At 38.4% G+C, this 24856-nt stretch overlaps 1 long non-coding RNA gene across 1 annotated transcript; it reads right to left on the bottom strand.

Moving 5' to 3' along the window:
- Positions 1-5367: 5367 nt before the first annotated feature.
- LOC138354634 (uncharacterized) lies at positions 5368-14230 on the bottom strand. The gene is made up of 3 exons (XR_011223615.1): positions 14097-14230; positions 10036-10152; positions 5368-5675 (listed from the first exon to the last, which is right to left on the bottom strand). It is a non-coding gene; the product is annotated as an uncharacterized lncRNA (long non-coding RNA).
- Positions 14231-24856: the final 10626 nt, after the last annotated feature.

The raw sequence follows: 24856 nt of genomic DNA, 5'->3' as shown, positions 1-24856 counted from the left end.
TTTAATAGCCTAAGAAATTTTTTGGGTCAAATTGATTGGAAAGGCTTGGGTATGGGGTGTGGGCCGGTCTTGGAGCGAGACATGAACCCAGCGATAGGTGACTTAAATGGGGATTTCGATGTGGATTCAATATATAACTTATTTAAGAATATTCTAAACAAAGCACAGGAACGTAGTATACCATACAAATTGAATAGATCGTATACTAATGACCCAAAGTGGATAACAAAGAATTTGAAGAACCTTATAGGTAAAAAGAGAGCTTGGTACAAAAGGATTAAAAATGGGGAGGTCACTTTAGAACAGGAATTCGTACAACTGGTTAGAAATGTTAAAAAAGAGATAAGGAAAGCAAAAAGAAACTATGAAGTTCGCATAGCAGGGCAAGCAAAGACAAATCCTAAAGGGTTTTTTCAGTTATATCGTACTAAGACTAGGGAAAGGATAGGTCCATTAAAAACTGAGACAGGTCAAATAACAGATAGTGATGAAGAGATGAGTAGTATTTTTAATAAATATTTTGTATCTGTATTTACTAAAGAGGAACTTAACAATATGCCTTCAGCCGAACAAGTCTATGTGGGTGGGGACGAGGACAGGTTGACGAGTTTAGCAGTTACCAGGGAGGATGTTCTTAAACAAATAGTAAAACTCAAACCAAACAAATCCCCAGGGCCGGATGAAGTGTTTGCTAGGGTGCTTAAAGAATGCAAAGAGGAGCTTTGTGACCCACTGTCAACCATATTTAATAAATCAATAGAGTCAGGCAGAGTGCCAGAGTTTTGGAAAGTTGCTAATGTGATACCAGTTTTTAAGAAAGGAGATAGATCACTTGCGTCTAACTATCGACCAATTAGCCTAACGTCTATTGTGGGAAAGTTACTCGAATCTATAATAGCAAATAAAATTCGTCTTCATCTTGAAAAACATAAATTAATAATTGAGTCGCAACATGGTTTTATAAATGGCCGTTCATGTTTAACAAATTTGTTATCTTTTTATTCTAGCATTGTTGAGGCAGTTGATAGTGGTAAGGATTGCGATGTTGTATACCTTGACTTTAGCAAAGCTTTTGATACAGTGCCACATGAAAGACTGATTAAAAAAATAGAGTCTCATGGTATTGGGGGTGCTATATTAAGCTGGATTAGGGCATGGCTATACCAAAGGAAACAGAGAGTTAGTATAAATGGAATCAAGTCAGAGTGGGAAAATGTTGTAAGTGGAGTGCCTCAAGGCTCTGTCCTGGGACCTCTGTTGTTTATAATATATATAAATGATTTAGATTCAGGTTTGAGTAGCAACATTTGCAAATTTGCCGATGATACGAAAATCGGTAGGGAAATTAATTCGGAGGAGGACTCACTATCACTTCAAGTTGATCTAGATAGGGTTTTGAAATGGTCAAAGGATTGGCAGATGCAGTTTAATGCTGATAAATGTAAAGTTCTGAGGTTAGGTAATGATGATAGAGTTACAAGATACGAGCTAGATGGTGTTGTGATTGCGCAGTCGGATTGCGAAAGGGATCTGGGAGTTATGATTAGTAAGAATTTAAAACAAAAGGATCAATGCATAAATGTTCGTAACAAGGCAAATCGGACACTTGGATTTATTAATCGCAGCGTTAGTAACAAGACACCTGGTGTGGTTCTCAAGCTATATCTTGCTCTAGTTAGGCCCCATTTAGATTATGCAGTTCAGTTTTGGTCGCCATATTATAGAATGGATATAAATTCACTTGAACGTGTCCAGCGTAGGATGACTAAGTTAATTCCCCAAATTAGAAATCTTTCATATGAAGAAAGATTAACAAAGCTTAAGTTGCATTCACTGGTAAGGCGAAGAGTTAGGGGTGACATATATAAAACGCTAAACTATAATGCCAATCCTGATCTTAAAAGCTTCATAGAAGGTTGTAACAGAACCCATGAGCACCACACCAGAAATAAATACAGTTTTGATATTCCTAGAGTACGTCTTAATCAAACTAGAAATGCTCTGCAAATCAAGGGGCCCAGAATGTGGAATGACCTTCCCAACCATGTTAAAGACTGTACCTCTCTCAACCAGTTTAAGATAAAAACTAAACACTACCTAATAAATTCCCTGTAATCTACCTCACTCCTCTATTGTCAACCCATGTCTGTTTCTTTTCTTTTTTTTTCTTTTTTTTTAATCAACACTGTTTGTCAACCTATTGTATTTGTGCTGCTTTTTCAGTCATGTTCCCCCTTTTTTTTTTTATCTTTATTTGTATTTGTTCTCAACTTCTTTTATTCATTATGCTCAATTAGTATTAAGTTCTAGATATTAATGTTTTTCTTGCCCGAAACGCATTGCGTAATAGTGGCTTTAGGCATTGTATGTACTAGCTCTATCTATATATCAATCCATTAATGTAACATCACTTGTATGTATATACCTTACCTGAATAAACATCTGAATCTGAATCTGAACATGATAGAGGTTTACAAGTGGATGAATGGACATAACCGGGGGGATATTAATAGGGTATTAAAAGTATCAACACAGGACAGAACACGAAACAATGGATATAAATTGGATAAGTTTAGATTTAGGAAAGACTTGGGTAAATACTGGTTCAGTAACAGGGTTGTTGATTTGTGGAACCAATTGCCGCGTAACATTGTGGAGGTGGGGTCCCTCGATTGTTTCTAGCACGGGTTGGACAAGTATATGAGTGGGATTGGGTGGTTATAGAATAGGAGCTGCCTCGTATGGGCCAATAGGCCTTCTGCAGTTACCTTTGTTCTTATGTTCTTATGTACATCACCTTCAACTATTACTAGGGGAACTATTCCATGGTCCAGCGATTTTCTGAAAAGGAGTTTCACTGGCAAGCATAGTGAATTAAGAGCATAAGAATAAAGGTAACTGCAGAAGGCCTATTGGCCCATACGAGGCAGCTCCTATCTATAACCACCCAAACCCACTCATATACATGTCCAACCCACGCTTGAAACAATCGAGGGACCCCACCTCCACCACGTTACGCGGTAATTGGTTCCACAAATCAACAACCCTGTTGCCAAACCAGTATTTACCCAAGTCTTTCCTAAATCTAAACTTATCCAATTTATACCCATTGTTTTGTGTTCTGTCATGTGTTGATACTTTTAATACCCTACTAATATCCCCTTTGTTATGTCCATTCATCCACTTGTAAACCTCTATCATATCACCCCTAACTCTTCGCTTTTCCAGTGAATGCAATTTAAGCTTTGTTAATCTTTCTTCATATAAAAGATTTCTATTTTGGGGAATTAACTTAGTCACCCTACTCTAGACACGTTCAAGTGAATTTATATTCATTCTATAATATGGCGACCAAAACTGAACTGCATAATGTAAATGGGGCCTAACCAGAGCAAGATATAGCTGAAGAACCACACCAGGTGTCTTGTTACTAACACTTCGATTAATAAATCCCAGTGTCCTATTTGCCTTATTACGAGCATTCATGCATTGATCCTTTTGTTTTAAATTCTTACTAATCATAACTCCCAGATCCCTTTCACAATCCGACTTCGCAATCTCAACACCATCTAGCTCATATCTTGTAACTATCATCATTACCTAGTCTCAAAACTTTACATTTATCAGCATTAAACTGCATCTGTCAATCTTTTGACCATTTCAAAACCCTATTTAGATCAACTTGAAGTGATAGTGAGTCTTCTTCCGTGTTAATTTCCCTACCTATTTTTGTATCATCTGCAAATTTGCAAATGTTGCTACTCAACATAAGAACACAAGAACAAAGGCAACTGCAGAAGGCCCACCGGCCCATACGAGGCAGCTCCTACCTACAACCACCCAATTAATTTGCCAGTTCCTTTACGACTTGGGACTTAAATCCATTTACACTTTGGGCTTCTGAGGCTTTTAGTTTGTCAATGCTCTTCCTGATTGTGTCGCGTGTAATTGGTATTTCTCTTAATTCATTCTCCTTACCTCCGACAAACATTTGTGTTGGTGATGGGATGTCATTCAAGCTTTCTAGTGTGAACACTGATGTTAGGTATTCATTGAGAGTGTTTGCCGCCCTTTTATGATACAACTTAAAATTGTTAGTCTCATCTTTTATGGGTCCTACGGAGTCAGTTCTTTGTTTGGGTTTTACTTCGTATATACTTGCCCGAAACGCTATGCGTATTAGTGGCTTTAGGTATTGTATTTTAAATTTTAAAATTTTGCCCCGAGGTGCGAGTTTGTTGGGAGTACTTAGCTGTATCATTAGCAAGGTAATTAACTATAGTTTGCTGTCCTCCGTCCTTTAACAAATCCATTGACCCCTCCCCTAACTTGCCTATTTTGTGCAATAGTCGGTTTAGGATGATCCTTTCAAGCATCTTCCAAGTGCATTACATGAGACTGATAGGTCTATAATTGCCAGGGTCATTGGGTTTCGGTATTGGGACCATTATTGCATGTTTCCATTGTGTGGGCAACACTCCACATAGGAATGACTTGTTAAACAGGTGGAGTAGTGGATTGCCAGACACTTCACACAGTGCATTGAGTATGTCGTAGGTGACGCCATCTTCACCAGGTGCTGTACTTTTACCCTTTTCATAGCCCCCTTTACTTCCTTGGCTGTAATTGGTTCCCCATACTCGTCATCACTAGATTGTGCTCTTGTTATCCTAATCCTTCTGTCATTATGTCGGAGGAGCTGTTCCCTGCTTACTTCTGCAGGGAGGGAGGATGATGATGCTGCATCACTCCACTTGTGTATTAGTTCTTCAGCCTTACCCTGGGGGTCGTTGTGAGCCGAAGGCCGGGCTCTGCTCCCCTTAGCTACCTTAATTTTTGCCCACACTTGTCTTGCAGACGTTTCTCTTCCAATAGAGCTAGTGAACTCTAGTCATTGTCTTTCCCTTTGTAACTCATCTGCAATGTATGTACCTTTACCTGAATAAAAAATCTAATCTAAATCTATATCTAATCTATATGCTTAGATATATGCAAATGAGAGAGTAATAGAGCGAAACCTTTAAAATACTGAACAATTTGGAGGATATTGATTCATACAATTTCTTCAAAAGGTCAGATGTAACACGAACAAGGAGCAAAGGTTTCAAGCTCAACAAGCCACAGTGTAGGAGTGACAACAAATGCTTTTTAACCCATACGATTATGATCATGGCAATAAGGTTTCTAAAACAGTAGGCATTCTTCCAAAGCCAGACACTGTACTATGTTCCTCGCCCTAACCTAGTCACTCAGTATTATTCACTCATTTATCTATGTCTTGTCTATTTATGTCTTAAAGGTTACAAGACGTACATTAGTCAATACAATTGGTGCTTAAAATGTTAAGGATCTCTTGTGAAACACGGGTATTAATCAAAAAATTTATTATGTAAAATAAATAAAAAAGGCCCAAGGGCCATGAAGTAACAAGAATGCAAGGCCGGCACAAGCTGGCGTAAGTAGAGAAGACGGAAGATTCTTCATATTAAAAGACCCTGCTTCTCCAAGATGGCAGTCACACCCTGCTTGCCCTGGACAATCACCATATGGAGAAGGACTGTTTACTGTGAAGGGAAGTCCACAAATGCAATGCCAGCATGAGTCAGTCTTGAAGGGTAAACGATGATGGCACCCTCACAGTAACACAAAAGCCGAGCAAGCCCAGTGAGGAAGACCTGTTGATGGGAAGGAGGAGAATCATTAGTCACAACAAAATCCACACAGAAACAAAGGAGAGAAAAAAATAAAGTGGATGTCTTCTTTTTGTATAGACATAATAAATATTGCCATTTGGCTATGTATTTATATGATATATAATAGAATACAGCATAAAACAAAATAAGAGGGGTGGTAGGAGAAGAAAAGATTAGTGTTCAGTGAGAATCCACAAGGTCTTCTCTGAATACTCTTTATTTTCTTCAAGGCTGTGGGTCCCTACAATTGCACCAGAGGTGGTACACACCCCTATTATTATTTAAACAGGTGAGTACACACACGGTGTTAGCAAACTTAGCCTCCAAACACACACACATGGTATCAGCAAGCTTAGCCTCCAAACACACACACACACACATGGTATCAGCAAGCTTAGCCTCCAAACACACACACACACACACACACACATGGTATCAGCAAGCTTAGCCTCCAAACACACACACACACACATGGTATCAGCAAGCTTAGCCTCCAAACACACACACACACACATGGTATCAGCAAGCTTAGCCTCCAAACACACACACACATGGTATCAGCAAGCTTAGCCTCCAAATACACACATGGTATCAGCAAGCTTAGCCTCTAAACACACACACACACTTGGTATCAGCAAGCTTAGCCTCCAAATACACACACACACATGGTATCAGCAAGCTTAGCCTCTAAACACACACACACACACACACACATGGTATCAGCAAGCTTAGCCTCCAAACACACACACACACACATGGTATCAGCAAGCTTAGCCTCCAAACACACACACACACATGGTATCAGCAAGCTTAACCTCCAAACACACACACACACAAATGGTATCAGCAAGCTTAGCCTCCAAACACACACACACACATGGCATCAGCAAGCTTAGCCTCCAAACACACACACACACACATGGTATCAGCAAACTTAGCCTCCAAACACACACACACACATGGTATCAGCAAGCTTAGCCTCCAAACACACACACACACACATGGTATCAGCAAGCTTAGCCTCCAAAGACACACACACACATGGTATCAGCAAGCTTAGCCTCCAAACACACACACACACACATGGTATCAGCAAGCTTAGCCTCCAAACACACACACACATGGTATCAGCAAGCTTAGCCTCCAAACACACACACACAGAAAATGGGGACATTGAAACAGTTGATAAACTTGATTTCAAGAGAGAGAGGTCACTATGGGGAACTTCAAATTTTTTTTAATAAGTAATTAGGCAGACTTGTTGCAAGACAGGGAAGTAAATTAAATGTATGCCAAATTTTGCAAAATATACAATGAAGGCACACAAACATTCATACCAAAACAGAGATGCAGGGCCAGAAAACAGGATTGGTTCAACAGAAATTGAGAGTGGGCCACAGACCAAAAGACACAAAAATGGAATGAAAGACATTGAAAAACTACAAGCAGATGTCAACAAAGTTTTCGATTGGGCAGCAGAAAATAACATGATGTTTAACAGTGATAAATTTCAGGTATGGCAAAAATGAGGATCTGAAACATAATACAGGGTACAAAACACAATCGAATCTTCCCATAGTAGAAAAACAGCATGTCAAGGATTTGGGAATAATGATGTCCGACGATCTAATGTTTAGGGAGCATAACCAAGCAAATATTGCGTCAGCCAGAAAAATGATCGGATGGATTACGAGAACTTTCAAATCCAGGGATCCCATCACAATGGTTGTACTCTTCAAGTCACTTATGTTGTCCCGTCTCGAGTACTGCTCAGTATTCACTTTCCCCTTCAGAGCACGGTTGCACGGTTGTTCCTGCCGGAACAACCGTGGACATCTTCAGGAGAAAACTGGACTGTTTTCTAAGAGAAGTTCCGGATCAGCCGGGATGTTGTGGGTATGTGGCCCTGCGGGCCGCTCCAAGCAACAGCCTGGTGGACCAAACTCTCACAAGTCGAGCCTGGCTTCGGGCCGGGCTTGGGGAGTAGAAGAGCAGAACCCCATCAAGCAGGTATCAAAATAGAAAGAAGCCAAACCCCCAATCATACCAGCGATACAAAGATGCGAGAAACAACTATACAGCAGTAAGGGAAGAGGCAGAAAGAAATTTTTAAAAAGGGATAATGGATAAATGTAAAACAGAACTGGGCCTATTCTACAAATTCATAAACAACAAATTGCAGGTAAAGGATAATATCCAGAGGTTGAAAATAGGAAACAGATTCACAGAAAATGATAATGCAATGTGTGAAACATTAAACCAAAAGTTCCAAAGTGTGTTTATACAAAATGAAATCTTAAGAGAACCAGACACAATAAGAATTTCTGAGAACATCATAGAGCGTATAGAGGTGTCTAGAGATGAAGTGGAAAATATGCTAAAGTAGCTAAGTAAGAACAAAGCAGTTGGTCCAGATGGAGTTTCACCATGGGTTCTGAGAGAATGTGCATCTGAGCTCAGCCTTCCACTTCACCTGATCTTTCAGGCATCCCTGTGTACAGGAGTCATAGCAAACATGTGGAAAAAGGCTAACATAGTTCCAATCTACAAAAGTGGCAACAGGGAAGACCCCACCCCTCTCAGTTATAGACCTGAATCATTGACAAGTGTAACAGTGAAAGGATTGAAAAAAAAAAAAATAATAAAAACTAAATGGGTAGAACACCTGGAGAGAAATTATATAATATCACACAGACAGTATTGTTTTCGATCTGGAAGATCCTGTGTATCAAATTTACTCAGTTTCTATGATTGAGCCACAGAGATTTTAAAGGAAAAAGGTAGTTGGGTTGACTGCATCTATCTAGACATAAAAAAGGCTTTCGACAGAGTTCCACATAAGAGGTTGTTCTGGAAACTAGAAAATTTTGGATGGGTGACAGGTAAGCTTCTAACATGGATGAAAAATTTTCTGACTGATAGAAAAATGAGGGCAGTAATCAGAGGCAATCAGACTGGAGAAGTGTCACAAGTGGAGTACCACAGTACATGCACCAGAAATGTTCATTGTCTACATATATGATCTACCAGTTGGAATACAGAATTATATAAACATGTTTGCTGATGATGCTAAGATAATGGGATGGATAAGAAATTTAGATGATTGTCATGCCCTTCAAGAAAACCTGGACAAAATAAATATATGGAGCACCACTTGGCAAATGAAATTTAATGTAATAAATGCCATGTTATGGAATGTGGAATAGAACATTGATCCCACACAACCTACAAATTATGTGAGAAATCTTTATATAATTCTGATAAAAGAAAGAGGTCTAGGGTTGATTCTAGATAGAAAACTATCACTTGAGGCCCACGTAAAGAACGTTGTGTGAGGAGCCTATGCCATGCTTTCTAACTTCAGAATTTTGTTTAAATACATGGATAGCGAAATACTAAAGAAATTGTTCACGAGTTTTGTTCGGCCAAGGCTAGAATATGCAGCGGTTGTTTGGTGCCCATATCTTAAGAAGCACATCAACAAACTGGAAAAGGTGCAAAGACATGCTACTAAGTGGCTCCCAGAACTAAAGGGCAAGAGCTATGTGGAGAGGTCAGAGGCATTAAATATGCCAAAACTAGAAGACAACAAAAAGAGGTGATAAAATCACTATGTACAAAATAGTAACAGGAATTGATAAAATCGATAGGGAAGATTTCCCGAGACCTGGAACTTCAAGAACAAAAGGTCATAGATTTAAACTAACTAAACAAAGATGCCAAAGAAATATAAAAAAAATTCCTTTTGCATACAGAGTGGTACACGGTTGGAACAAGTTAAGTGAGAAGGTGGTGGCGGCCAAGACCGTCAGTAGTTTCAAAGCATTATGTGACAAAGAGTGCTGGGTAGACGGGACACCACGAGCGTAGCTCTAATCCTGTAACTACACTTAGGTAACTACATTTGGTGTCAGCAAACTTACCGTCGAAACACACACAAACAGCCTGCCTATTATTCAAGGCCTTCTCTGAGTACTCTCTATTTTCTTCTCTGAGGCTATGGGTCCCTAATCTTGCACCAGAGATGGTACAACTTTTAAGTTTTTAACTACTGCACTGAGCACCTGATTTTGGCAAAGACTTCTTAGTGCAATTGTCAAGGACATAGTTCTGGTATTTTTTTGTTTATAAATATTCAGGTATAGTTAATGTCAAAATGTTTCAAAACTCAACAATTTATATTTCAAAACAAAAAAAGTAATGAAAACATTACAAAACATTAAAATATAGCCTAATTAATTAATTAATAAAATAGTACAACTCTCAGAATGTCTAAAGGTGCTTTGAGCAATGAAGTAGTTAATTTTATATATATAATATTATATATATAATATATATTTACCTGTGATTACTGCTTAGCAAAAATTTGATCTCTGTGAAAATTGGTCTCGTCATTGCTAGGAGATATTTTAAGACCATGATATGCTGTGGATGGCACTGTAGTCTTCAAGTCATCAATCTAAAAATAGAGGTAATCTTTTAAAATGTAAATTTTGTATAAAAAAAAATGCAAAAATAAATTGCAAGAATAATATGAAGTTATTATACAATTTTTTTTTAATTATTTAAATATTTGTGAGACATTATTAAGAAATGTATGAAGTACAGATTCTCTAAGACCTGATATGTATCTGCTTATGTTCCACCACATTACATTCAGGGCTGAAGAGAAAACACAGCCAGTAAGGTAATGATCACTTAGGATGGACTGGGATGCTACATGTAGGTGGGGGCTAAGCTGCGTGAGGCTAGGATGCCCAGCCTGCCTTGTCTAGGCTGGGCTGGGCTAGGCAACACTAGGAAGGAGTCAACAAATCTCTGGAGTGCCTTACTTTTCCTGATATCCTTAAAAGAGCAAGAATGATGCCATTTTATAAAGGAGGCGAGACAGCAGACATAAACAATTAAAGAAAAATATCAAATCTACTTATACTTTCAAAAATATTTGATTTTTTTTTTTACAAACATCTCTTCCTACTTTGTAAAATTCAACATGAATACAAACACACACACACATCCCTAGGAAGCAGCCCATAGCAGCTGTCTAACTCCCAGGTACTTATTTACTGTTAGGTGAACCAGATATAGAGAATAACCACAAAATGCTATCTTTATAAGAACTATCTTGTAAAGCCACTAGTACACGCAGCATTTCAGGCAGGATATATAATATTAATATTATATATATATATATATATATATATATATATATATATATATATATATATATATATATATATATTACATGAATGTAATGTGGTGGAACATAAGCAGATACATATCAGGTCTTAGAGAATCTGTACTTCATACATTTCTTAATAATGTCTCACAAATATTTAAATAATTAAAAAAAAATTGTATAATAACTTCATATTATTCTTGCAATTTATTTTTGCATTTTTTTTTATATATATATATATATATATATATATATATATATATATATATATAACTGAAAACTCACACCCCAGAAGTGACTCGAACCCATATGCTATGCCCAAGATTACCATCCGAGTGCCAGCGGGGAAGTGGGTCAAATAGCCTCGGCTATCACTTCCTTATGTCTGGTCGTGATGGTCAAGCGGATTAAGGCGTCCCTGTACATACCAGTTGCGTTGCTCCTGGCAGTATGGGTTCGAGTCACTTCTGGGGTGTGAGTTTTCAGTTGCATATTGTCCTGGGGACCATTCAGGCTTGTTCGCATATATATATATATATATATATATATATATATATATATATATATATATATATATATATATATATATATATATATATATATGAATACATACATACGGGACAAAGAGCCAGAGCTCAACCACCGCAAGCACAACTAGGTGAGTACACACACACACACATTATATATATATATATATATATATATATATATATATATATATATATATATATATATATATATATATATATATATATATATATATGAGTGTCAGACGATGGAGGAATGATTTTTTTTTAATTTAATTTATATAAAAAATTATTCCTTCTGAAGATGTATTAATATATGAAAGTACTTAAGGAAATTTCTGTTTCAATTCTTCCTCCGTGGTCTGACACTGTCACATTCTTCATCAAGTGTTAATTTTTGTGATTTACACACACGTGGCATGTTTACACACACATTATTTATATTATATACATATATATATATATATATATATATATATATGTCGTACCTAATAGCCAGAACGTACTTATCAGCCTACTATTCAAGGCCCGATTTGCCTAATAAGCCAAGTTTTCACGAATTAATGTTTTTTCGACTACCTAACCTACCTAACCTAACCTAACCTAACTTTTTCTGCTACCTAACCGAACCTAACCTATGAAGATAGGTTAGGTTAGGTTAGGTAGGGTTGGTTAGGTTCGGTCATATATCTACGTTAATTTTAACTCCATTAAAAAAAAATTGACCTCATACATAATGAAATGGGTAGCTTTATCATTTCGTAAGAAAAAAACTAGAGAAAACATATTAATTCATGAAAACTTGGCTTATTAGGCAAATCGGGCCTTGCATTGTAGGCTGATAAGTGCGTTCTGGCTACTAGGTACGACATATATATATATATATATATATATATATATATATATATATATATATATATATATATATATATATATATATATATATATATGTATGTCGTACCTAATAGCCAGAACGCACTTCTCTGCCTACTATGCAAGGCCCGATTTGCCTAATAAGCCAAGTTTTCATGAATTAATTGTTTTTCGACTACCTAACCAAACGTATCCTAACTTTTTCAGCTACCTAACCTAACCTAAAAAGATAGGTTAGGTTAGGTTAGGTTAGGTAGGGTTGGTTAGGTTTGGTCATATATCTACGTTAATTTTAACTCCAATAAAAAATATTGACCTCATACATAATGAAATGGGTAGCTTTATCATCTCATAAGAAAAAAAATTGAGAAAATATAATAATTCAGGAAAACTTGGCTTATTAGGCAAATCAGGCCTTGCATAGTAGGCCGAGAAGTGCGTTCTGGCTACTAGGTACGACATATATATATATATATATATATATATATATATATATATATATATATATATATATATATATATATATATATATATATATATATATATATATATATATATATATATATATATATATATATATATATATATATATATATATATATATATATATATATATATATATATGTCGTACCTAATAGCCAGAACGTACTGATCAGCCTACTATTCGAGGCCCGATTTGCCTAATAAGCCAAGTTTTCATGAATTAATGTTTTTTCGACTACCTAACCTACCTAACCTAACCTAACCTAACTTTTTCTGCTACCTAACCGAACCTAACCTATGAAGATAGGTTAGGTTAGGTTAGGTAGGGTTGGTTAGGTTCGGTCATATATCTACGTTAATTTTAACTCCATTAAAAAAAAATTGACCTCATACATAATGAAATGGGTTGCTTTATCGTTTCATGAGAAAAAAATTATAGTAAATATATTAATTTAGGAAAACTTGGCTTATTAGGCAAATCGGGCCTTGAATAGTAGGCTGAGAAGTGAGTTCTGGCTATTAGGTACGACATATATATATATATATATATATATATATATATATATATATATATATATATATATATATATATATATATATATATATATATGGAACCCTCAACCCTATAAGTGGAGGGTTCCTACAAACTCAACCAGAGGTGGTACCCTCTATATATTAATAAAAAGGCAAGGCTATGCTAAATCTAGGCAGGGATTGGCTTGGCTAAGCTGGTCAGGGCTTGGCTAGGGTAGGAAGGACTGGTCATGTTTAAAAGCAAGGCAGAGTTAGGCTAGGCAAGACTAGGTAAGGGTATACTGGGATAGGCTTGGCTACGGTAGGCTAGGAAGAGGTAAACTAGGATAAGCAAGGCTGTGCAAGCACTATGCACAGCTAGAATGAACTATGCTAAGATGGTTTAAGCTGGGCTAGGTTAGGATAAGCTGAGTCATGCAGGGCCCCGATTGACCAGTGGAGTCTAATAGTCTAACCTTCTAGCTAGTTTGCTGACCTAAGAGTGTAAATGCCTAGCCCCTAACCTGAGATATATACAAGAGTTGTTACATTCTTGTACAGCCACTAGTACAAGTAGCGTTTCGGGCAGGTCCCTGGAATACGATCCCCGCCGCGAAGAATCGTTGTTTCATCCAAGTACACATTTTACTGTTGCGTTAAACAGAGGCTACAGTTAAGGAATTGCGCCCAGTAAATCCTCCCCGGCCAGGATACGAACCCATGACATAGCGCTCGCGGAACGCCAGGCGAGTGTCCTACCACTACACCACCTGCTGCAATATTATTATAAAAGAAATATTACTTATTATAATCGTAAATACTAAATACCTGTTGTGTTGATTTAGGGGCGACGACGATCGTGGGATCGGATGCGAGCCACAGGTGGCCTACACCATGCTTTCTAAGGCGTCCCTCTCATAACAAAAACAAATCCGTGCATTCATACACAAACAGAGATCCCGTGGTTATGCGAATACTTGCAATTCTTTTACTTAAAATAATAACAATTAGATTAATAATAATTAACATAATTTTTACTCAAGATTCATAAAAATCATTAATACTATTTTAAAAGAAGATTTATAAGACATCTAAAAACAGATATACAGACTTTGTGTGATATTTATTTCAACATTATATATTAATAGAATGTTGTAACTATTATTTTTAAATATTAGGTAGTTTCCCGCTAAGTATATCGCATATCAGATTCAGATTCAGATTCAGATTCAGATGTTTATTCAGGTAAGGTATATACATACAAGTGATGTTACATTAATGGATTGATATATAGATAGAGCTAGTACATACAATGCCTAAAGCCACTATTACGCAATGCGTTTCGGGCAAGAAAAAACATTAATATCTAGAACTTAATACTAATTGAGCATAAAGAATAAAAGATGTTGAGAACAAATACAAATAAAGATAAAAAAAAAGGGGGAACATGACTGAAAAAGCAGCACAAATACAATAGGTTGACAAACAGTGTTGATTAAAAAAAAGAAAAAAAAAAGAAAATAACAGACATGGGTTGACAATAGAGGAGTGAGGTAGATTACAGGGAATTTATTAGGTAGTGTTTAGTTTTTATCTTAAACTGGTTGAGAGAGGTACAGTCTTTAACATGGTTGGGAAGGTCATTCCACATTCTGGGCCCCTTGATTTGCAGAGCATTTCTAGTTTGATTAAGACGTACTCTAGGAATATCAAAACTGTATTTATTTCTGGTGTGGTGCTCATGGGTTCTGTTACAACCTTCTATGAAGCTTTTAAGATCAGGATTGGCATTATAGTTTAGCGTTTTATATATGTATAATACACATGAGAGAATGTGCAGTGACTTAATATCTAACATATTAAGAGATTTGAGTAGGGGTACCGAGTGATGTCTGGGGCCAGAGTTGGATATTGTTCTAATAGCGGCTTTGTGTTGGGTAATTAGAGGACGTAAGTGATTTTGGGTAGTAGAACCCCAAGCACAAATACCATAGTTGAGATAAGGATAGATAAGGGAGTAATAGAGAGTCACCAGAGCAGGGCGTGGTACATAATATCTGATCTTAGAAAGAATGCCCACAGTTTTTGAAACTTTTTTTGATATATTTAGAATGTGTCCCTGGAAATTCAGCTTGTGGTCAATGAGAATGCCAAGGAATTTGCCATCTAATTTGTTACAAATTTGGGTATTGTTTATTTTGAGATTTATAAGACTAGAGGATGTATTGCCAAACAGAATATAGAAGGTTTTGTCAATGTTAAGGGTGAGTTTGTTGGCAGTTAGCCAAAGATGGACTTTATTTAGCTCAGTATTTACTGTGGCATTTAGAGCAAGAGGGTCAGGACTGGAGTAAATGAAGGTTGTGTCGTCAGCAAATAGAATTGGTTTGAGGTGTTGGGAGGCATTTGGAAGGTCATTAATGTAGATGAGAAAGAGGAGAGGGCCAAGTATGCTGCCCTGAGGAACACCAATGTTGATGGGTAGGGTGGGAGAAATTGTATTATTCACAGAAACATATTGGAGCCTGTCAGTAAGGTAGGACTCGAGGTATTGTAGGGAGTGTCCTCTGACTCCATAATGACGTAGTTTAAGAAGAAGGTTTTGGTGGTTGACAGTATCAAAAGCTTTACGCAGGTCCACAAATAACCCAACAGGGAGCTCCTTTTTATCAAGAGCTGTATGAATCGAGTTAAGCATACTAATAAGTGCATCGTTAGTGCTTTTTTTGGGTCTGAAGCCATATTGGCAAGGGCTAAGTATATTGAGTTTGGCTAGATATGAGTAAAGCTGCTTGTATATAAGTTTTTCAAAAATTTTTGACAAGTTTGGCAGGATTGATATAGGTCTGTAGTTGTTAACATCTGTGGGGTCACCACATTTGTGGACAGGCGTTACTCTCGCTTTTTTTAGAATATCTGGAAAGGTTTGGAGTTCAAGTGACTTGTTGAAGAGCAAAGCAATAGCAGGGGCTAAAGATCTGGAGGCTTTTTTGTAAATTAAAGTTGGTATCTCCTCAAGGGCACCAGACTTGGTTTTAAGGGAAAGGATTATCTCATTGACGTCAGTGGAGTTAATAGGCTTTAGGTACAGAGACTGTGGATAGTTACCTGTAAGATAGTCCTTAATGTCAGTACTGGAAGATGGAATATCATTTGCAAGGGATGAACCAATGGAAGAGAAGAACCTATTGAACTCAATAGCAGAATCAGAGGCTGAAAGCTGACCATCGTTATTAGACAGGAGAGTCGGTTTGTTATTTAAAGATTTCTTTGATCCCAATATTTGTGAAATTGTACTCCAAGTTTGTTTAATGTTGCTCTTTATTTGAGTAAATTTATCTTCGTAGTAATTAGTTTTGGCTCGTCTAATTATCTTAGTTAGCAATAATGAGTAACTCTTTGAGAATTCTTTGGAGACAATTCCTAACCTATACTTCTTCTCAAGGTCGTGTTTTTTGTTAATGGATTTCAGTATTCCCTTTGTAAGCCAAGGATTGTTAAGCCTTTTGCTTGTGACTTGTTTTGTAAGCCTAGGACAGTGGGTGTTATAAAGGCTAAGAGTTGTTTGTAGAAAAGATTGCACTGCTAGGTTGATGTCCCCTATGTTACCTAATTCGGACTCCCAGTTGACATTATCAGCAGCAGTTATAAAATTGTTTATAGCAGTTTCATTGTGCAGCCTAAAGCTTAACTCCCTTGTTTCTAGAGGTGGTTTGCTAATGTTAGTTAAGAGAAATGTGGGGTAGTGGTCTGTAGTGCTATCGGTGATTATACCTGAAGTAAGCGGAGAGGTTATGTTGGTCCAGATGTGATCTAGAGTCGTGGCAGTGCTATCAGTGATTCTAGTAGGTCTAGTGATTAAGGGTATGAGGAGGCAGGAATTCATACAGTTGAGGAAGCTAACAGCAGTAGGGTGTTCTGGCTCGCAGAGGTCAATATTAAAGTCCCCTGCGATAATTAGGTGGTTTTTGTTCAGTCTGTTATCAAGTATTAGATTTCTAAGGTTTGAGTTGAATACAGACACATCAGTGTTGGGAATTCTATAGACTGCACCCACAGACAGGACAGACTCGGCACCCTTGACTCTGAAGCTGGCGAAGATATACTCCCCATAGCAGTCTCTAGTTCTAATTTCTTTTAGGCATGTTAGTTCTTGGTGGTAGTAAAGAGCAGTGCCACCACCTCTCTGAAGTTGACGACAGTTGTGAATTGCTGAGTAGTTAGGCATGTTGCATATAAACGTTGCAAAAAGATTTTAGACTGAATTAACACATTACACATTTATGGAGTAATTAACAACAAAACAATCTTTATTTTCATTGCAGAACATATATCAGAGCATACTAGTGACTCATACATTTAAAATAGTGTGATTTTTAAACAATTCGGTTGTAAACCCGCAGAACCGCCTACCCGCCAAAGACGTAACATACGAAATGGTATATAATTCATTATTTTAAATTACATATATAATCATTAATAATTTTCGGCAGCTATCGAGGTTCTCCATAGGTAAATTCCTGTACTCTAACAAGATGCTACTTGCTGTTTAGCTGTTTAAATTCTTGGAAAATTGTAATGACCAGCGACATAAAATATAACAATGAAATAGTAGCTGGTAACTGTAGGTGAACGAAAAATTAAATTCCAAATTGATTAGATGTTTTTCTAAATATAAAGATCGACCTGAAGGAATTTTATGAATTATGGACTAATTAAACAAAAAAATAGGTAATTTTACTTGAAGAACAGATACCAGAGAATAGTTAGTGAGTACATTTATATTGTATAATGGGAGAAAGCCCCTGGTAGCCGCGAATTAAAATAACCACCTACATTAATTGATAACTAGGAAATAGTATCTGGAAACTTTATCTGAACGAAAACACAATACCAATTTGTTTAGATGTTTTTCTTAATATAAAGATTAACAGTAAGGAAACTTATTCATTATGGCCAAATTAACAAAAAAAAACGATAATTTTCATTGAGGACCATATATTAGAGCATACTTAGTCACTTATATATTAAAAGTATTGTGTATTTTGAACCATTGGGGTTGTAAACAAACAGAACGGCCTACCTGAAAAGTCGTAACATAAAATGTTGCATATGTTTGCTAATTTATTATTTGATAAATGATTATTATTAATTTACGACAACTATAGAGGTTTCCCATTAGTTAAATTACTGTAGTCTGACTAAATGCTACTACAAAACCTATATAAATCCTGGGAAAGTCACAATGACCAGCGACATTAAAGCATAGAGGGTTAAATAGTAACAGGCAACTGTCGGCGAACGAAAAATTCATTTCCAAATTTATTAGATGTTTTCCTAAATATAAAGATCGATAGGCTGGAATTTTCTGGATTATGGCCTATTTAAGGCAAAAATATATATATTTTTACTTGAAGAACAAATATCAGAGCATAGTCAGTGAGTTATAGAATAATAAGAGTGTGGTATTTCATTGTATAACAAGAGATAGTCCATGGAAGCGAAAATAGACGTAGTTTTACACAAAATAACGTCCAAAAACAGCCGTAGAGTCAAACGGCAAATGTTGACGTTCTTTTTAAGAGGACAGGTTGATCTGAGGGTCCTTCCTCTGCTCTTCTATCAGATGGGCTCGAGTCCAGTGTTCAGGAACCGGCAACTGGATGGGCGGGACTGGTGTATGGCTACTCGTAACCTGTGGGATAGGAGGAGAGTCAAACAAAGTACTTAAATCTGGTGGTGCCTGGAATTGAGTCCGAGACCTTGTTTGTACCGCCGCAATTGGACTGGTCTCTTCATACACTGGATCAACCACTACTACGGGACAGTTAGGTAACAAACCTAGGGCTAAGTCATTGGCCAAAATAACGTCAATCCCCTTTATGGGAAGACTATCCACCACAGCCAACCGACACTCACCTTTGAAGTGCTGAGAGTCTAGACGCACCTGTACCAAAGGGGCAACGTACAAGTTGGAAGGGAATCCACCCAGGATTACCTTTTGCGTCCCATTCGCCGATATACCTTCGGGTAATGAATTTTCTAAAATTAGAGACTGGGCCGCTCCACTGTCTCTGAGTATTACCACGGGCTTACCCGAGTGGCTACTGGCTACATACCCTTGGGAAGTATATGGGGCGAACAATTCTTTCCTCTTCTCTAGGGTGGATGTCGGTGATACTATACTGTTTATCAGCATAACTTCCCTACGGGGATTATTACCTGTACTGCTACAACACTTCGCAGCAATGTGTCCTCTCCTGCCGCAGGTCCAACACAATACGTCCCTTTTTGGACTAATCCTCCTAGGACTATCTGAGGTCGACTTGGCGGCACTACGAGGGGCGGTCTTATCCTCCGGTTTATGTTTGCTGGATATCTTGAATAGGTCTTCGGGACATACCTAGCAGACGGCCTATGAGTCAGGATGTATTCCTCAGCCATGGTGGCTGCCGCACTCAAGGTCTCTACCTGCTGTTCCTCTAGGTACGTCTTTAGATCTCCAGACAGACAGTCTTTGAAGTCCTCTAACAGTATGAGCTGCTCGAGGTCTTCTTTGGTCTCCATCTTCCGAGAGGCACACCATTCTTGGAAAAGCCGCTCCTTGATGATCGCGAATTCGGTGAAAGTGTGCTCTGAGGTCTTTTTCAGGTTCCTGAACTTCTGCCTGTACGCCTCAGGTACCAATTGGTACGCCATGAGCACTACCTTCTTCACCTTGTCGTAATCGCCAGAGTCATCAAGGGACAACGTGGAGTAGGCGATTTGGGCCTTCCCAGTCAAGACAGACTGTATCATGATGGCCCAATTCTCCTTTGGCCACTCCAGAGAGGCTGCAACTTCTCGAAGGCCGCGAAGAACTTCGAAACTTCTTTCTCATTGAACTTCGGGACCATTTTGATGTTCCTCACTGGATCGAAAATACTTGTTCCTATTGTTTGCCTCTGACCACCGCCTAATCGCAATATTTCTAGCTCATGTTGTCTCTCCTTTTCTTTTTCTTCTCTCTCTCACTCTTCTCTTTCTCGCTTCTCTTCTCTTTCTCTTTCTCGCTCTTCTTTCCTTTCTTATCTTTCTTTTTCCTTTTCTTCTAATTCTAAATGCCTCATCTCCATTTCTTTTTCTTGTCTCTCTCTTTCCATTTCTAATTTCTTCCATTCTATCTCACGATTAATTTCCAAGGCACGCATTTTTACTGTAAATAGGCTAATATTCAGCTCACCTGCATCACTGCCAATGTCACTGCCCTTATCTTCCTTTTCAGTGGAAGCTACTTCTTCACTTTCTTTTGTACCTTGTGCCTCACTTTCTTGTTTCTCCTCGGCCTTCAAATGCCGGTGAACCTTGGACAAGATCTCCACACGGGAATCACTGGCACGTATCTTGATCTCCAGGTAGGCACTAACTAAGACGAGTTCTTGTTTCCCCAGATATTTTAATCTGGCAAGACAGTCTTCCCTGTTCAGAAAAGCCTGAACATCGTCCAGATCGTCGATGGTCGCTTTGTCTGCCATTGTCACTTAGATGGAACACTAGCACTTAACACACCGCTTTCACTTTAGCACTTAACGCACCGAGAACTGTTCTACGTCAATATTGCACTTTATCGCACCTCGCGCCTCACTTGCCAATATTGCACGTAATTACACCGGGCACCGCACTACACAATATTGCACTTAGTCACAGCGAGCACCGCACTACACAATATTGCACTTAATCACAGCGAGCACCGCACTACGCAATATTGCACTGAATCACTCCGAGCACCGCACAGGACGTATAACGTCCCAATAGTCACACAAGGGGAATTATTTACAGGGATTGCGCCACTTCACCACCCCTGTCAAACATACTTGACAAGGGGTCGGATCCCGCTGGGGATGCCAATTATGTTATGGCCCTCTTGGGTCGCAACTGGGTTCTTTCTCTGATGTTGTTAGAGGTAGGGTATCCGGCCCCAAGTTAGTAGTGGCTTTCAAGGGGTGTGTTCCGTAACGCAAGTAAATTAAAGGGGAAGGGATACAAACATACTAAAACTTAATTATATATTGCCACCACCAATAAATAAATATATAAACAGTCACTCGCTGGGGCCATCACTACACTTATGTACACGTCTTGTCTTCTTCTGAAGACACAGGATGCTCTGCTTAACGGTGCTCAAGACGAGTAGTCTTGGTTCTCTTCTTGTGGCCTCTCGACGAATCCTTAGATTCTCTTAGCGAGTCTACCCCGGCCACAGGCCAGCCAAAACACAATCCCACTGGGTGCACCGTCGTGGAAGCCGTCAACCACAAATCCAGCCTGTAGCTGGCAGGTTCCAATCAGCTACGCTGCGTAGGCCACTCCACGACCGATACCAGGGTTGCGAGCCCTAGGCAGGAGCCTCGTGTGATTTCACAGATCACTCTCCTCACCATAACACCCCAGTGGTTATTCTTCTCCACGAGTCAGCCCCGGGTACGACAATTCCTCAACTGCCACGTCACAGGCAGGCTAACACAACAGTGTTCATCCGGGGGGGCGACAACTTCTGCAGCTAATACTTGGAGACTCTACGGCTGCCTTGGGTAGACTGATCCAACTTCCATTACAGCAGTCCCAGGTCGACTCTGTAATCAGACACGTCATCAGTACTAGTTACACTCTAGGGCACCTCACTTACTGGCTTAGACACAAACGCCCACCTATCCACTCCATAGATGGCGTTGCTGTCTAAGCGTCACCTCACCAGGGGTCAGCAGCGGCTGTGTTACGAGCTGATCAGGACGGGAAACCAGCCCTCGTGGCTGGTATATCCTGTCCACACTAGATGGTGCCGTCCATTTGAAGGGGGTTTCGGGAGCTGACCCATAGATGGCGCGGTCGTCACTGCTCCGAGCTCGGACGCTGGGTTCGGGTCCGTAACAAATAGTCATCATGACGATGTTGGGAGTGTAATAGTCAAGATGATTATGTTGGGAGTGTAATAGTCACGAGAAAAATGTTGGGAGAGTAATAGTCATGATGACTATGTTGGGGTGTAATAGTCATGATGTCTATGTTGGGAGTGTAATAGTCAAGAAGAAGATGGTGGGAAAGTAATAGTCATGATGAAGATGTTTGGAGAGTAATAGGCTTAATGACTATATTAGGAATGTTATAGTCATGATGACGATGTTGGGAGTGTAATAGTAATGATACTATGTTGGGGTTGTAATAGTCATGATGACGATGTTGGGAGTGTAATACTCACGATGACTATGTTGGGAGTGTAATAGTAATGATGACTATGTTGGGAGGGTAATAGACATGATGATTATGTTGGGAGTGTAATAATCACGATAACTATGTTAGGAGTGTAAAAGACATGATGACTGTTGCGAGTGTTATAGTCATGATGACTATGTTGGGACTGTAATAGTCAAGACGACTATGTTGGGAGTGTAATAGTCAGGGCGACTATGTTGGCAGTGTAATTGCCATGATAACTATGTTGAGAATGTAATAGTCATGATACCTATGTTAGGAGTGTAATAGTCATGATGACTATGTTGGGAGTGTAATAGTCATGATGACTGTGTTGGGAGTGTAATAGTCATGATGACTATGTTGGCAGTGTAATAGTCATGATGACTATTTGGGAGTGTAATAGTCATGATGACGATGATAGGAATATAATAGTCATGTTGACTATGTTGGCAGTGTAATTGTCATGATGACTATGTTGGGAGTGAAATAGTCATGATGTTGGGAGAGTAATAGTCGTGATGACGATGTTCGTGTAGTAATAGTCATGATGATTATGTTTTGAGTGTTATAGTCGTGATGACTATGTTGGGAGTGTAATAGTAATGAAGACTATGTTGGGGGGTAATAGTCATGATGACGATGTTGGGAGTGTAATTGTCATGATGAATATGATGGGAGTGTAATAGTCATGATGACTATGCTGGGGGGTGCAATAGTCATGATGAAGATGTTGGGAGTGTAATAGTAATGATGACTATATTGGGAGTGTAATAGACATGACGACTATGTTGGGAGTGTAATAGTCATGACGACTATGTTGGGAGTGTAATAATCATGATGACGATGTTGGGAGTGTAAAAGTGATGATGACTATATTAGGTGAGTAATAGTCATGATGACTGTGTTGCGAGTATAATAGTCAAGATGAAAATGTTGGGAAAGTAATAGTCATGACGACTATGTTGGGAGTGCAATTGTCATGATGACTATGTTGGGAATGTAATAGTCATGATGACTTTTTTGGGAGTGTTATAGTCATGACGACTATGTTGGGAGTGTAAGAGTCATGAAGACTAAGTTGGGAGTGTAATAGTAATGATGACTATGTTGGGTGTGTAATTCTCATGATGACAATGTTGGGAGTGTAATAGTCATGATGACGATGTTGGGAGTGTAATAGTAATGATGACTATGTTGGGAATGTAATAGTCATGAAGAGTATGTTGGGAGTGTAATAGTTATGAAGACTATGTTGGGAGAGTAATAGTCATGATGATTATGTTGGGAGCGTAATAGTCATAATGACTATGATGGGAGTGCAATAGTCTTTATGACGATGTTGGGAGTGCAATAGTCATGACGACAATGTTGGGAGTGTAATAGTCATGATGACTATGTTGGGAGTGTTCTAGTTATTATGCCTATGTTGGGAGAGTAATAGTCATGATGGGAGTTTGGGAGTTTAATGGTCACGATGAATATGTTGGGAGAGTAATAGTCATAATGACGATGTTCGGAGAGTAATAGTCATGATGACTATGTTGGGAGTGTTATAGTCATGATGACGATGTTGGGAGTGTAATAGTAATGATGACTATGTTGGGGGTGTAATAGTCATGACGACTATGATGGGAGTGTTATAGTCATGATAACGATGTTGGGAGTGTAATAGTCATAACGACTATGTTGCGAGTGCAATAGTCATGATGTCGATGTTGGGATTGTAAGTCATGATGACTATGTTGGGAGTGTAATAGTCATGATGATTATGTTGGGAGTGTAATAGTCATGATGATTATGTTGGGAGTGTAATAGTCACGAGAAAAATGTTGGGAGAGTAATAGTCATGATGACTATGTTGGGAGTGTAATAGTAATGATGACTATGATGGGAGTGTAATAGTCATGTTGACTATGTTGGGGGTGTAATAGTCATGATGTCTATGTTGGGAGTGTAATAGTCAAGAAGAAGATGTTGGGAAAGTAATAGTCATGATGAAGATGTTTGGAGAGTAATAGGCATGATGACTATATTAGGAATGTTATAATCATGATGACGATGTTAGGAGTGTTTGGGGTGTAATAGTCATGATGACGATGTTGGGAGTGTTATATTCATGATGACTATGATGGGAGTGTAATAAGTAATGATGACTATGTTGGGAGTGCAATAGTCATGATGACGATGTTGGAAGTGTAATAGTCATGATAACGATGTTAGAAGTGTATTAGTCATGATGACGTTGTTGGGAGAGTAATAGTCATGATGACTATGTTGGGAGAGTAATAGTCATGATGACGATGTAATAGTCATGATGACTAAGTTAGGTGTGCAATAGTCTTGATGACGATGTTGGG

The sequence above is a fragment of the Procambarus clarkii genome, chromosome 64 (genome assembly GCF_040958095.1).
Source record: "Procambarus clarkii isolate CNS0578487 chromosome 64, FALCON_Pclarkii_2.0, whole genome shotgun sequence".
NCBI classification, from domain to species: Eukaryota; Metazoa; Arthropoda; class Malacostraca; order Decapoda; family Cambaridae; genus Procambarus; species Procambarus clarkii.
Note: the sequence above shows the minus strand (reverse complement) of the source record. Positions and strands in the feature narration are given on the sequence as shown.